The sequence below is a fragment of the Bombina bombina genome, chromosome 3, assembly GCF_027579735.1.
Source record: "Bombina bombina isolate aBomBom1 chromosome 3, aBomBom1.pri, whole genome shotgun sequence".
Taxonomy (NCBI): Eukaryota; Metazoa; Chordata; class Amphibia; order Anura; family Bombinatoridae; genus Bombina; species Bombina bombina.
This window is the reverse complement of record NC_069501.1, coordinates 1,048,343,329-1,048,359,619: the sequence shown is the minus strand read 5'-3', so window position 1 is coordinate 1,048,359,619 and position 16,291 is coordinate 1,048,343,329. Positions and strand designations below refer to the sequence as shown.

At 39.4% G+C, this 16,291-nt stretch overlaps 1 protein-coding gene and 1 pseudogene across 5 annotated transcripts in view; one reads left to right on the top strand and one right to left on the bottom strand.

Annotated features, from left to right (window-relative positions):
- Window positions 1-16,291, bottom strand: part of ZNF385A (zinc finger protein 385A) — a 496,048-nt gene that overhangs the window by 306,170 nt on the left and 173,587 nt on the right. The gene's annotated exons all lie outside the window — the stretch shown is intronic.
- Window positions 9,067-11,476, top strand: LOC128652605 (zinc finger MYM-type protein 5-like; annotated as a pseudogene).

Sequence of the window (16,291 nt, the reverse complement as noted above, 5' to 3'; positions counted from 1 at the left end):
CGACGAATGAAGGTTCCTTTAAGTGATGTCATCCAAGATGGCGTCCCTCGAATTCCGATTGGCTGATAGGATTCTATCAGCCAATCGGAATTAAGGTAGGAAAAATCTGATTGGCTGATTGAATCAGCCAATCAGATTCAAGTTCAATCAGATTGACTGATCCAATCAGCCAATCAGATTGAGCTTGCATTCTATTGGCTGATCGGAACAGCCAATAGAATGCAAGCTCAATCTGATTGGCTGATTGGCTGATCCGCGTCAACTGCTTCAAGATGGTCCCGCTCTGCGCCGGATGGATGAAGATAGAAGACGCCGCCTGGATGAACATGTCTACCGGTCCGGATGTCCTCTTCTTGCCGGATAGGATGAAGACTTCAGACCCTCTTCTGGATGGATCGGTGATACCCGGCGTGGTGAAGATAAGGTAGGGAAATCTTCAGGGGCTTAGTGTTAGGTTTTTTAAGGAGTGTTTGGGTTAGATTAGGGGTATGTGGGTGGTGGGCTGTAATGTTGGGGGGGTATTGTATGTTTATTTAAATGCAAAAGAGCTGTTTTCTTTGGGGCATGCCCGCAAAAGGCCCTTTTAAGGGCTGGTAAGGTAAAAGAGCTGTTAACTTTTTATTTTAGAATCGGGTAGGGCATTTTTTTTATTTTGGGGGGGCTTTGTTATTTTTTTAGGGGGCTTAGAGTAGGTGTAATTAGTTTAAAATTCTTGTAATCGTTTTTTATTTTTTTTAATTTAGTGTTTGTTTTTTGTAATTTAGTTTAGTTGATTTAATTGTAGATAATTGTAGATAGTTTAGTTAATTAATTTATTGATAGTGTAGTGTAACTTAGGTTAGGATTTATTTTACAGGTAATTTTGTAATTATTTTAACTAGGTAGCTATTAAATAGTTATTAACTATTTAATAGCTATTGTACCTAGTTAAAATAAATACAAAGTTGCCTGTAAAATAAATACAAATCCTAAAATAGCTACAATATAATTATTCGTTATATTGTAGCTATATTAGGGTTTATTTTACAGGTAAGTATTTAGCTTTAAATAGGATTAATTTATTTAATAAGAGTTAATTTATTTCGTTAGATAAAAATTATATTTAACTTAGGGGGGGGTGTTAGTGTTAGGGTTAGACTTAGCTTTAGGGGTTAATACATTTATTATAGTAGCGGCGAGGTCCGGTCGGCAGATTAGGGGTTAATACTTGAAGTTAGGTGTCGGCGATGTTAGGGAGGGCAGATTAGGGGTTAATACTATTTATTATAGGGTTTTTGAGGCGGGAGTGAGGCGGTTTAGGGGTTAATACATATATTATAGTGGCGGCGAGGTCCGGTCGGCAGATTAGGGGTTAAGAAGTGTAGGTAGGTAGCAGCGACATTGGGGGGGGGGCAGATTAGGTGGTAATAAATATAATATAGGGGTATATAATATAATATAGGGGTCGGCGATGTTAGGGGCAGCAGATTAGGGGTACATAGGGATAATGTAGGTTGCGGCGGTGTGCGTTCGGCAGATTAGGGGTTAAAAAATTTTATTAGAGTGGCGGCGATGTGGGGGGACCTCGGTTTAGGGGTACATAGGCAGTTTATGGGTGTTAGTGTACTTTAGAGCACAGTAGTTAGGAGCTTTATAAACCGGCGTTAGCCCATAAAGCTCTTAACTCTTGAGTTTTTTCTGCGGCCGGAGTTTTGTCGTTAGTGTTCTAACGCTCACTTCAACCAAGACTCTAAATACCAGCGTTAGGAAGATCCCATTGAAAAGATAGGATACGCAATTGACGTAAGGGGATCTGCAGTATGGAAAAGTCGCGGCTGGAAAGTGAGCGTTAGACCCTTTCCTGACTGACTCTAAATACCAGCGGGCGGCCAAAACCAGCGTTAGGACCCCCTAACGCTGGTTTGGACGGCTAACGCAGAACTCTAAATCTAGGCGTTAGTGAGGATATCATTAAATACAGTAGAAGCATTCACAAAATATAAACTATCATCCAGACTGTTTGTGGCCTTTTGTGCTGCAGTCAGAAGGCATACATGCATAGTAAATGCAGCATATGTGAGTAGTGAGTTGAAAAAAGTAATGTGAGCAATACAGGCCCAATGGCCTTTTATATGTGGTCATTGGGCTGATTATGGGTCTCTAGCAAACTTGTCCTCATACCGCCCTAATAGGCCAGATTTTCAGGATATCTGAACTAGAGCACAGGTGACATAATAAGCTGATTGACATTGTTATTTTACCTGCTCTCACCCAAGGTGATCCTGGAAATCTGGCCTGCTAGGGAGGCCTGATGATAGGTTTTAAAACCAGTGGTCTATAGGTGTACTTATGTCACTATTGGATTTGTTTAGGCTCCAAGTTTTGGTGAATTCCTAGGAAAACATATACCATGCCCTTACATCCAAACCCTGACAGACACATATAGAATTAGTGCTTTAAAGGACATGAAACCCAATTTTTTTAATTTCAAGGTTCAAGGTTTAAACAATTTTACCATGTACTTCTAATATGTCATTTGCTTTGTTCTCATTGCAGGGCCTATGATAACCCAAAAACTCCAATTGCCCAATTGTGCAAGTAAATGACAAACCTTACCAGCCTGCAAGAAAATTTACTCACCCGTGTGTATCTTTATGTAGTGTATATTCTCGTAGTGTTACAAGGTCTCAGGTGTGAAAGGGGAGCAGGTGTGTTTAATTTAGTGTTATCACTCTTACACTCTCTCATACTGGTCACTGGAAGTTCAAGATGGCCCCCCATGGCAAAGAACTCTCTGAGGATCTGAAAAAAAAAGAATTGTTGCTCTACATAAAGATGGCCTAGGCTATAAGAAGATTGCCAAGATCCTGAAATTGAGCTGCAGCACGATGGGCAAGACCATACAGCGGTTTCACATGACAGGTTCCACTCAGAACAGGCCTCGCCATGGTCGACCAAAGAAGTTGAGTGTAAATGCTCAGCGTCATATCCAGAGGTTGTCTTTGGGAAATAGACGTATCACTGCTGCCAGCATTGCTGAAGAGGTTGAAGGGGTGGGGGGGGGTCAGCCTGTCAGTGCTCAGACCATACGCCACATGCTGCATCAAATTGGTCTGCATGGCTGTTGTCCCAGAAGGAAGCCTCTTTTAAAGATGATGCACAAGAAAGCCTGCAAACAGTTTGCTGAAGACAAGCAGACTAAGGACAAAGATTACAGAAACCATGTCCTGTGGTCCAATGAGACCAAGATAAACTTATTTGGTTCAGATGGTCTCAAGCGTGTGTGGCGGCAACCAGGTAAGGAGTACAAAGACACGTGTGTCTTGTCTGTCTCATTGCAGGGCTTATGATTACCCAAAAACTCCACTTGCCCAATCATGCAAGTAAATGACAAACCTTACCAGCCTGCAAAAAACTTTACTCACCCGTGTGTATCTTTATGTAGTGTATATTCTCGTAGTGTTACAAGGTCTCAGGTGTGAAAGGGGAGCAGGTGTGTTTAATTTAGTGTTATCACTCTTACACTCTCTCATACTGGTCATTGGAAGTTCAAGATGGCACCCCATGGCAAAGAACTCTCTGAGGATCTGAAAAAAAAAGAATTGTTGCTCTACATAAAGATGGCCTAGGCTATAAGAAGATTGCCAAGATCCTGAAATTGAGCTGCAGCACGATGGGCAAGACCATACAGCAGTTTCACATGACAGGTTCCACTCAGAACAGGCCTCGCCATGGTCGACCAAAGAAGTTGAGTGTACATGCTCAGCGTCATATCCAGAGGTTGTCTTTGGGAAATAGACGTATGACTGCTGCCAGCATTGCTGAAGAGGTTGAAGGGGTGGGGGGGGGTCAGCCTGTCAGTGCTCAGACCATACGCCACATGCTGCATCAAATTGGTCTGCATGGCTGTCATCCCAGAAGGAAGCCTCTTTTAAAGATGATGCACAAGAAAGCCTGCAAACAGTTTGCTGAAGACAAGCAGACTAAGGACATAGATTACAGGAACCATGTCCTGTGGTCCAATGAGACCAAGATAAACTTATTTGGTTCAGATGGTGTCAAGCGTGTATGGCGGCAACCAGGTAAGGAGTACAAAGACAAGTGTGTCTTGCCTACAGTTAAGCATGGTGGTGGGAGTGTCATGGTCTGGGCCTGCATGAGTGCTGCCGGCACTGGGGAGCTACAGCTCATTGAGGGAACCATAAATGCCAACATGTACTGTGACATACTGAAGCAGAGCATGATCCCCTCTGTGACGACCAGGGTTAACCAACCCTGCGCCAGTCACTTGTTTGGCACAGAAAGGGTTATCAGACCCCTTCTACTGCCACTAATCGGTCACAATCTAGCCATGCCAGGCAAGCTTGTGACTAAGTTCAGTGGGTGCAAGGGTTAACAACACTCTCTAGTCTGTACTAGACATAAAAGAAATGCCCAAAACTCCCCTTTGATGCCACCCACACTAAACTAAACTACATCTAGCTACCACCACTTTTTATATGATATGGGAAATCTTAAGGAAACCCCAGATTACAATTTAGCAAAAAATAACATAAAATCACAGTACTAATACTACCACTCTTAATACTATCAGTCTCTTTCAGTAACGTGGTTCAAATATTAGACAAAGGTCAAAGCTTAATAAATGAAGGTTTATTATGTGAAAAATTAGCACAATGCATTAATAATAAAAATATGTTAACAAATAGAATTATACAAGCAAACAGTTTTAAAATAAAAGGGAGAAATAGCAGATTTTATACTTTACTAGTCTTAATATATGTGCCAGGGAGAATGCATGAGGCAATGGTTCCTTACTCTGTTAGAACAGCTTCCCTTGTAAGAATGACAATTTTACATGTTAAAACACAAAACTTTATACAATTTTCAGGAGATCAGGTTGCTTGCCCAACCCTCTTTGCAGGGGCTGGGAAGCCCCCTATCTTTTACGACAGTCCATAAACTCTAAGTCTTTGCCTGAAATCAGAGAACACATTATAATTTCTGCTAGATACATCCATTTTCATATTGACAAAAAGGCAATCTCTTTTTTACATTGTGAGAATCAGTTTGATACCAAATATAACATGGTTGCTATATTTCCCTTCATCTAATGTCATAACATGTTTTAAACACATATTTACATTGTACCCATGTCCCTTTATTGACCTTATTAGTTTCTGGGAAGAAGCACTGCTCTGTGTCTCTAGAGCCGACACTTTAACTGGCTGAATGCACCAATGCCTATATGATAACATTTAGTCAAGTGGGACTATTTATTAGGGGTTCTGGAACATCAAATGGAAATCATATGCTTACCTAACACAGCACACAGTTCTTCTTAAAAAGCGAACAACTGTTTTTAGCTCACAAACTAAAGAGACTTAACCTCTTGGCAGCTAAATCATGAGGTATTTGTGACACCCTCCCTTTGGAGACTGGGTCAAAAGGCAGTATTCCAACATGATAACGACCCCAAACACACCTACAAGATGACTACTGCCTTGCTAAAGAAGCTGAGGGTAAAGGTGATGGACTGGCCAAGCATGTCTCCAGACCTAAAGCCTATTGAGCATCTGTGGGGCATCCTCAAATAGAATGTGGGGGAGCGCAAGGTCTCTTACTTTCACCAGCCCCATGATGTTGTCACGGAGGAGTGGAAGAGGACTCCAGTGGCAACCTGTGAAGCTCTGGTGAACTCCATGCCCAAGAGGGTTAAGGCAGTGCTGGAAAATAATGGTGGCCACACAAAATATTGACACTTTGGGACCAATTTGGTCACTTCCACTTAGGAGTGTACTCAATTTTGTTGCCAACAGCTGTACACTCACTACTTTACGTTGTAGCAAAGTGTCATTTCTTCAGTGTTATCACATGAAAAGATATAATAGAATATTTTCACAAATGTGTGTACTCGTTTTTGTGAGATACTGTACATATATATATATATATATATATATATATATATATATATATATATATATATATATATATATATTCACAGACACACACACATATATACCTACACAATCAAACACACTTTCAGGACAGACTTTCAGGAATTTATTTTGAGAGTCTTGGAATTTCTGTTAACCCACAATTTCTTTGAATTTCAGGGGGTTTTCTATCTCCAGAGATGTGGAACAGCGATGGGGGCGAAATTTGCCCCATTCTACGCCAACCTATTTTTAGGTTGGTGGGAATTTTTCCACATCTTTGGAGATAGAAACCCCTATAAGAAACAGATTGTATAGTATGGTAGATTCATAGACGATCTTATGTTCATATGGAATGGTCCCAGTGTGGACATTCCTAAGTTTGTGGGCATTTTAAATACTAATCAGATTGGCCTCAAATTTACGTTTGAGATTCATCCAAGTACCATTAACTATTTGGATTTAAACTTAACTGGTAGGATCCTTACAACAACTTATAGGAAGCCCATTTCAGGAAATGCCCTGTTGCATGGGAGGAGTTGTTATCCTAGACACACAGCAGCAGCAGTAGCCAAGGGACAATTTATCCGTCTCAAACGGAATTGTACAGATAGGGATGAGTTTATTGCACAAGCTCAAGATCTTATAAAAAGATTCAAAGAGGATATCCACACAAAGTAATCACTAAAGCTAGAAAACAAGTAGAGGCTAGGCAAAGGGAATCTCTTTTACAGGAAGGTACTAGGGAAACACAAACTTTTAAAGGCATCAATTTTGTAACTAACTACAGTACCTAGTTCCCCCAGATAGCGTCTATAATACGTACAAACTTCTCAATTCTAGCTGCAGATGATCACTTGAGAGAAGTTGTCCAAGAAGGAATCAGATCTAGTGCTAGGAAAACACTTGGTTCCCTACTTTTGCCTACACAACTAAACAAAAAGCTACTGTAACATGTTCGTGGCTAACTAGTTTAGGGATGTATGGTTGCGGTCACAAAAAGTGTAAACCGTGTGAACATATTGATAAAACTAAAACATTTACATCTTTCGTAACAGGAGAAAGATTTAACATAAAATCCTGTATGAATTGTAGGACTACTCTGGTCATATATATAATTAAGTGTGAACAATGCAGGGTCCAATATATAGGACTCATGTCCAGGGACATAAAAACTAGGATCCGGTAACACTTCTCCACTATTGGCCAGGGGAGAGCATCCACCCCTCATGTATGCCACTTTGTGGAAATTCACAATTGTGAATTAAAAACGTTTAAGTGGTGTGCTATTGAGAGAGTTACGAAACCTTAAAGAGGTGGGGATATTGATAGGCTCCTGGCCAAGAGAGAAGCTTTTTGGATGTTTAAACTGAAGACTAGGGTACCGGATGGCCTCAACTCTCGATACGATCTTATACATTTTTGGGAGTAATAGGTTAATAGATCTCTGGTGCTCTATACCTCAGTTTTACATGTCTTTTGAACCATAAATTTCATATTTTGAAGTATAATCACCAACTAACTGTTAAGTACATGACTTTTTTTTCACTCAAGTAGCCCTTAAAAATTTTGAATTTGGAATGAAAATTTGGAATTTTATAGTTTGAAATTTCGGGGTTTAGAATTTAAAATGTAAAATTTGAAATTTAATCCATAGAATTATAGTGTCTATATGTTGAGCGTGTACATAGGTATTGACATAATATGTATTCTGTGAGAAGCACACACACTGCACGGCCACTATTTATCATACTGTGTGAGAGTTATAGTCATTTCATAACTCCAGATAAGTACTTTCACTTGTAATGTGACATCATGCTCTGTATCATATAAGGGACATTGTATTGTACTATGTGTATTAAAAGTATTGAACATTGTTATATATGTATCAGGTCACAATGGATCATTATATATCAGCTGTCATTTGCAGGTGTGGGTGGTGTTACGCTCTAAATCTTATCCAATAGCAGTGTTTTAATGATTATTTAAATTGTAAGAGTAATACACAAGCCAGGCTATGAATACGGCGGTAAGCCGAAACACGTAAGCCAGTTGTGCTGCGTTAAACACCATCTGTTTGGCTGTTTTCCTTTTTCTATTTTTAATGATGCTGTTGCCAATAAATGTTGAGTTTTACATATATTCTTGAGCGGAGTTCATTTCTATTTTTGTATGCATTACACAATCACACACACATTTATGCACACACAAAAAAAACACTGTAAGAATTGCTCTTTAGAAAGTTTTTTTTAAATTTATTTTGTAAAATCACTCACTGTGCCCAGCAGTTGCCTATATTAGAGGATTATCATAAATAATGTGCACAAAGTGAACAAGTTTACAGTGCTGCTTCTTATACTAGCATGACAGCTAAGTCCCACACACCTCCTCCTGAAAGCCCTTTGACCTCACAGTGACTTAGTGCATCAGAACAATGTACTATTTTACCCATACTAAATTCACACACACACTCACGGCTCTAGCACAGAAGCAAGATGTTTGCTTTCCCGCGCAGACAGCCTTAGGGTCGGGAAGTAGCAAATGACATGGAGAAGATTGAGAGCCATGCTGAAAAGGGGAGGTTGTTTGTATGCTTTTGACAGAACCTCCCCTTTCTTCCCTCCTTTCCCTGTGTGTGAGTGTGAAGGGCAGTTTGACTGCTTTATTATGTTTTTTTACTGCTACTGATGTCCCAATTAGGAAAATGTCAGGTCGCCGGTCCGGGCTGGTAAGTTAAAAAAAATTATTTGCCCGCAAGAAATTTAGGTCGCATTTGAACCGGACCGGTCTATTCATATGCCCTGTCATTGTATTTTCTATTGAAAAGCTAGTATATCTAGATAAGCTTAGGGGCAGGAATGCACTACTGGGAGCTAGCTACTGATTGGTGGCTGCACATATTCCTCCAGCTCCCAGTAGTGTATTGTTGCTCTTTTAACAAAGGATACCAAGAGAAAAAGAAAATATTTGCTGGCGATCTCTCTGTGATACTTGGCCTTCTCAAGCCTATTCTGAAGCCTTGAGAGCCCACCTTGATTCACCTCAGTGCACAAAACAGTTGACATTTAAAAAAATGTTTAGAAAAGCAAGGAAAAGCCATTTTGTTTGTTTAATAGAATATATTTCATTATTATTGCGGGAATATTTTATCATGCCACATGTAGTTCATAAAACAAAGAGGCCAAGTGGATACCAGCAAAGGAAAACAAAAGAGGCAAGAACTAAATCAATCAAAACACTTGCTGGATCCATGCTTCAGTATGTAAAAAAAAAACGGATGATGGCCAGAGTTCATCAAAAGACAATGGTTGTCAGTCTCCAATTGATAAAGCTGATTCTTCTGATGCAATTGCTAGAAGAAGAAGTGGAAATTGTAGAATCTGTAGTAGAAGAGCAAGGAGCGGAAATGGCAAAATCTGAAGCAGAAGAGAGTGCTGAAAGTGACGCTAGCCATAGCCATGAGTGTCACTAAGGAGAAAGAGTTGCAAATTTTATGTGATGTTTCTTTCTGGGACCAGTTCCAGACCATTTTCAGGTTGAAATAATCAAAAGAAATAGTGCTTCTTTTCAGAATAAAGATGGTCCTTTCAGTATTGCGAAAAGGCAAGATGTAAAAGCTGAAGCAAAGCAGAGAAGTGCGCCAACTTTCAAAAGAGTGGTTTTACAAGGTGATGCCAAATGGCGGGTAAATTCTGCAGTCTTGGATCGTTTACTCCCCTGTAAGTGAGAATTTATACTGTTTTTCCAGCAGACTGTTTGCCATTAGTGCTGCAGATACCATATCCAAATTTGTGACTGGGTTTCAGAAGTGGTGGAAACCGAGCCCGAAAGTACATAATCACAAGACATCCGAAGAGCACCTATGTTGCCTTGAACAGTGGAAAACTTTGGCAGCAGGACTGACCATGGACAAAACCATTGATGTCGAAACTATTGCATTGATGGAAATTGAGAATAAAAAGTGGAGGGACATCTTGCACAGATTGCTTGACATCACATTGTTTCTTGCCAAGCTGAATCTGGCATTCCATGGCCACAAGGAAGATGAATCTTCATACAATAAAGGGAACTTTCTTGAGATGGTTGAGATGCTTTCAAAATATGATTAATTAATTATATTAAAGCAGAGCACATGCAAACTTAAAGTATCGGTCTCATATTTTGCGCCTAAAACTCAAGGAGAAGCTTGTCATGGAGATAAAGGGGCCTTTCTATCAAGCTCCGAATGGAGCTTGATGCCCCGTGTTTCTGGAGAGCCTGCAGGCTCGCCAGAAACAGCAGTTATGAAGCAGTGGTCACAAAGACCGCTGCTCCATAACCCTGTACGCCTGCTCTGAGCAAGCGGACAGACATCGCTGGAATTCAACCCGATCGAGTACGATCGGGTTCATTGACACCTCCCTGCTGGTGGCCCATTGGCCGCGAGTCTGCAGGGGGTGGCGTTGCACCAGCAGCTCTTGTGAGCTGCTGGTGCAATGCTGAATACGGAGAGCGTATTGCTCTCCGTATTCAGCGAGGTCTGGCGGACCTGATCCGCACTGTCAGATCAGGTACGCCAGACTTTGTTAAATAGAGGACAAAGTCTGCAAAGTACTTTGGGATCATATTTGACAGCACACTGACATATCACATACTGACCAGATATCAGAAGTGATCAGATATGTAAAAATCAGCAATAGGAATGTTGAAGTAAAAGAAGTATTTCTAGGGTTATTCCATTTAAAGGGGGAAAAAGCTGGTGACCTCAGTTCTGACATTCTTAAAAAAAATGGAAAGTGATGGACTGGACATAATGATGTGCCATGCTCAAGGTTATGATAATGCTGCCACTATAGCTGGAAAACATGGAGGTGTATAGTTAATTCTTAAGGGAAAGAACAAGAAAGCTATTTTAAATGGATGTGTGGACCATTCACTTAACTTGTGGGGTCAGCACTCTTGATGAAAATGCATATGAAATTTTTTGGAACTCTTCAGAGAATGTTTTCTTTCTTTGCTGCTTCCACCCATCGATGGGATGTATTAATTGACCATACTGGAGTGTCAGTGAAAAGGCTATAAACAACATGCTGGAGTGCTCATCATGCTGCAGTTAAGCCAGTAAAAGAAAAATTTGATAAGTTTGTTGAGGCGATTGAAGCTCTTTGTGATCCAGATGAAAATTTAGACACAAGAGGAGCAGCACAAGTTCTTTTGCCTTGCTCACTATGATTTCACTTTTCTGTGCCACCTGTACTTCTGGTGTGATGTACTTCAGGAAGCTAATGATACACAGCAGTACCTACAGACTAAGGACTCGACAAGGTGGTGACAAAGCTAGAGATGCTATGCTAAGACTTTTTCTGTATGAGTAGCGCAGTCTTTTAGTGGAACATGCAACTGAACAGACCCTTTTAAAATCTAAAGAATATGGAATTGCAGTAGAGAGAGGAGCTAGGTTCAAGAAGAGGATGGCAGGGAAGCAGGCAAGAGATGTTGGAGTCACGAGTCTGCAAGAAGAAAATAAGAGGGGGATGCTTGAGTGCATTGATCGCTTTCATTCTGAACTCCAAAACAGATAAAGAGCAATCATGGAAGTAGCAGGTGTGTTTGAGGCTGCTCGAGTGAAGAGCCTTATATTTGCCAATGAAGAAGAATTAAAGGTGTCCATTCCAAAACTGACCCCTTTCTATAATGAGGTATCTGAGAGTCAGCTTTTACTAGAAATACCAAGTCTGAGAAGGCACCTGAAAGCAGCACAGATTGATCTGGAACATTAGAAGTTTTGACATTCATAACTAAATGGGACTTCATAGAATCTCTTCCAACCCTTTCACTAAGCCTAAAATTATTTCTGACGATCTGTGTGTCTGTGGCTTCATGTGAGAGGAGTTTTTCAAAGCTAAAACTTATAAAGAACTATCTGCAATCTACCATGGGACAGTCAATGCTTTCTAATCTTGCAATATTATCAATCAAAAGTGAGTTAGTTAAAGGCATTGATTTTGATGACGTGATAAACAATTTCGCAGTTTTGAAGGTCAGGAAAGCAAAGTTCTGATTTAGTTGAGCTGTTCACTTAATACTTGTGTATTTGTTCCTGTTAATTCTTATGGTATTATTTAATTGTTCATTATTTAATATTTTCATTATTCTAGTAAAGTTTAATGTCAAAATAAACTTAATTTTGGAAAAACATTTGTTTAATTCTATTGTTTTCATATGATATTATTTAAAGGTGTCATTTGAATTCAGGTAATTGTTAATGTCACTTCTATTGCCATTACAATACATTCAGTGCTATATGGGAGTTAAGATTTACGAGTAACATTAGTAAAAAAAAATAAAAAAAAATAATGGGGGGGGGGGTGACACCATGCGATGCCGCACCGGGTGACAACAACCCTAGTGATGCCACTGGGTTCCTATAGCTGCCTTATAAGAGCACTGCAGACAGGGCGACATGATTACCATGGAGCTACTACCAATACAGAGTAACAGTAAGGAATCTGAAATCCTATAAAAGTACACAGCATTACCTTATTATTTCTTTTGTGTTTTGCTTAAAGGGACAAATGAGGCATGTAATTTTAAACAACTTTCCAATTTACTTTTATCACCAATTTTGCTTTGTTCTCTTGGTATTCTTAGTTGAAAGCTAAACCTAGGAAGGCTCATATGATAATTTCTAAGCCCTTGAAGGCCGCCTCTAATCACATGCTTTTGTATTTGCTTTTCACAACAGGGGAGAGCTAGTTCCTGTAAGACATATAGATAACATTGTGAGCACGCCTGTGAATTGTGGCAGACACTGCACTAATTGGCTAAAATGAAAGTCAATAGATAATAAATAAAAAGTCATGTGATCAGGGGGCTGTCAGAAGATGCTTAGATACAAGGTAATCACAGAGGTAAAAAGTATATTAATATAACGGTGGTGGCTGTGCAAAACTGGGGAATGGGTAATAAAAGGAATATCTATCTTTTAAAACAACAAAAATGTTGGTGTTGACTGTCCCTTTAAGCTCTTTTCTTTGTGTAATACAAAATATAACATTTTGGCTAACTACACCCAAGCCACTGGGTTATACATGCCCCCTGGGCAAAAATTAACAGTCCTCCCCTGATAGATAGGCATTTAGATAGAAAAGGACAATTTACCTCAGTTAGTTTACTTTCTTCCTCTAAAGCCTTAGGGCATAACTCATTATAGGTCTTCTATTACACAAACAACTGCTCTGTGTCTAGAAAACATTCCTAATTAATTATTTTTTAATTATTTACAATGAATCAAATGTTTTAGCTTTTGTTTGAAATATCTCACAAATGTCACTGTATTTATTCTCTCTACCAAGCCAGGACAGTAAAGTAAAAGGCACCTGCACCTGAAAGCAATATGCTCTCCAGGATGTTAATCATCACCATCTCATTAACACTATTCCAGATACCTAATATAAGAAAAAAGACTCACTGAACACTTATCTGCTTCTCTTTCGGGTACATAGTCACCATACATAGATACTGTTAAACTGGATACACAGCCACCCTTAGCATTTGTGAGGCCCTGGGCAACACAGTTTGTGGGGCTATTTAGCTCAGACCCCCTATCCCCCCTCCCCCTGTATGGCCCACTCCTATCCCAACACTCAGTGGGACAGGGCAAAAAAATAATAGGGGCTATAGTGTGGAAAACAGATATAGGGCTGGATTCATTAAAGTGTGATTACTCAGCAAGCTATAGTTCACACATCTTAATAATATTTATTAAAGGGACACAAATAGCAAATCAGAATTGCACAGAAGAGCATTTCAAATATGACTAGAATCATTTTTGCATTATGTGTTTGTAAAAAATCTTCCAGAGAGAGATTTTGTAGGATGTTGTGCTGTTGTGTATGTGACCCTGCAGGCATATGGCATTAGGCTGCTTTCACCTACATCCTCAGCAATAAATAAGCTAAAAGCTACAAGTACATTTGAAACACACCATTTTTATTTGGAATACAATATGAAATCATTTTTAAAACAGTATTAATAAATTATATTGTATGCTCTACATTACTACAACAGTAAATCTTGTTTCTGTCAGTGCCCACTGCCTGGCATTTTTTTGGAAAGTCATACATGCGTGTTAATAGGTAGAAGTATTTCTTTACAGGAATATCATTATAATGAGGACATTGTATATACCATTCTCACTATAGTTGGAGCATTTCTGCAGTCTGCCTGTCACATGATGGTCAGTTGAGAGTTATTTTTATAATGCAGAAAATACTTAAAGGGACAGTTTACTCCAGAATTGTTATTGTTTAAAAAAGAGATATAATCCCTTTGTTACCCATTCCCCAGTTTTGCATAACCAACACTGTTATATTGATAGACGTTTTACCTCTGTGATTACCTTGTCTCTGCAGTTTGCCCCCTTATCTCAGTTCATTTGACAGACTTGCATATTAGCCAATCAGTGTTGACTCATAATTAACACATGGGAGTGAACACATATATATATATATGTGTGTGTGTGTGGGGGGGGGGGGGCACACATGAACTAGCACTGTCTACTGTGAAAAACTGTCAGAATGCAATGAGATAAGAGTCGGTCTTCAAGGGTTTAGAAATTAACATATGAACCTACGTAGGTTTAGCTTTCAATAAAGAATACAAAGAAAACAAAGCAAATTTGATGATAAAAGTAAATTAGAAAGTTGTTTAAAACTGCATGTCCTATCTGAATTATGAAAGTTTAATTTTGACTAGATTGTCCCTTTAAAGGTATATAAAAGTGCAAATAGAAAATGCTTTGTTAGAACAGGGCTGACCAACTAGTGGCCCCATGGGTCAAATGCAGCCCTCTACACTAATTTTTGAGTGTCGTAAATGTTGTGGCCCCAGGAAAATGCAGAACTAAAAATGTGTGCTTCTTGTGGGTGAGCAAACAAGGTGGCCACAAATCACCAGATCTCTGGAGGGGAGAACAGGCTAAAAGGTAAATTAAGGTGTCTGCATGGAGCGAGCTTGCATGAGCGAGCCTGCAGTCATATATTTAGGAAGCAGAAACTGCTTCTTTTGCGTCTCCGTCACCTCAGATATGGTGGGATCAATCACCCCGACACTCGCTTGTTCAGGGTGACTGACAAGCCCTGCTCCAGAGTAATCAGTTGCACAGGAGCAGGGCGCGGCAATGCACAAGAAACCTCTTGTGCAATATTTAATTTCACCATGCTATTCAACATGACGACTGCAGGGAATACGTTCATTACTACAAACCTGCCTGCCTGCAATGATGATACATTTTGCCCTAAGAGCACCCTACCTGCAGCCTTACCTAAATCTGGCTCTGTGCCACTGGATATTTTTACAAAATATATTATTATTTTTTATTTTAATAGTTATAAATGTATAAATACACGGCCATCACTCTGTTAGAACATTGTATTACTGAACTATTGTTTGCAAAGCCAATGACAAGAGATAAATGGGCGTATCCGCCTATCACCAGCTAGCTCCAGAGTAGTGCATTGCTGCAGAAAATATTTACATATGCTTTTCAACAAAGGATAACAAAAAAACAAAGTACATTTGAAAAAAGAATTGAAATTAAAATGTCTTAAAATGACATGCTCTATCTGAATGTTTTGACTTTTATGTCTCTTTAAGAATCCTTTCTAGTATAAGTGAGATATATTAAATAAAGCAAAATTGGTGCTAGACCATCCCACACTTGAAGTGCATCATTGAGATTGCTCACTTGTACACAGCATGTAAAGCACACAGACAGCCGCTTCCAATTATACACACACAGCTCTGCCAAGCCTTGCATTTAATATCATAATTAATATGTGATACACTGCAGTGCAGACTGCAGCATTGGTGCCAAAACCTCAATTTATACTCAGAACAGATTCAGAATAATCAATAACTTCACCCAAACACATTGCTGTGCCAATATTTCCCCAGGCACAACTTTAATTTCTTTCTTTTTCCCAGCACAGCAGGTCAGAGGTCAAACCTCATGAGTCCTTTTATAAACTGCTTCATGTAGATAAGAGAAATATTTCTAATTCTTTTATCACCTGGCAACCACCTTTAAAAAATTATAATCTGGCATCTCTCTTATCTTCATGTGCTGTACAGCCTTTGTCAGAGTCTAGCCCAGCTCCTTCACAAGCCAGTGAGGTCCAGTGAGCACAACTAGAGCAAAATAAGTCTTATCTTGTATCAATAGAAATAACTTCAAAGTGCTGCAAGTCTATACAGCAAGGAATGTGTTAAATTATTTCCTTCTTCAATATTTAACTTAAAGGGACACTGAACCCAAATTCTTTCTTTTGTGATTCAGATAGAGCATGCAATTTTAAGCAACTTTCTAATTTACTCCTATTATCAATTTTTCTTCG